This window comes from Acanthisitta chloris, unplaced genomic scaffold, assembly GCF_000695815.1.
Source record: "Acanthisitta chloris isolate BGI_N310 unplaced genomic scaffold, ASM69581v1 scaffold27750, whole genome shotgun sequence".
NCBI lineage: Eukaryota > Metazoa > Chordata > Aves > Passeriformes > Acanthisittidae > Acanthisitta > Acanthisitta chloris.
This window is the reverse complement of record NW_008652630.1, coordinates 1-221: the sequence shown is the minus strand read 5'-3', so window position 1 is coordinate 221 and position 221 is coordinate 1.

The window sequence follows — 221 nt, the reverse complement described above, 5'->3', positions numbered from 1 at the left end:
CAACTGCCAAACTAACCGCCGTCACCCTCGGCCCCCAGATGCCCCCCCGTCCCCTCCCCCTGCTTATATCACCACTGCTGCCACCCTGGGGCCACTGGGCAATGGAGGAACATCTGGGGGCACATCCCCATGAGCACACTCTGGAATGGAGTCTTTTTTGTTGTTGTTTTTCCCTATTTTTTTGTCTGTTTTTTAAATATTTTGGATGGTGTGATCTCAGC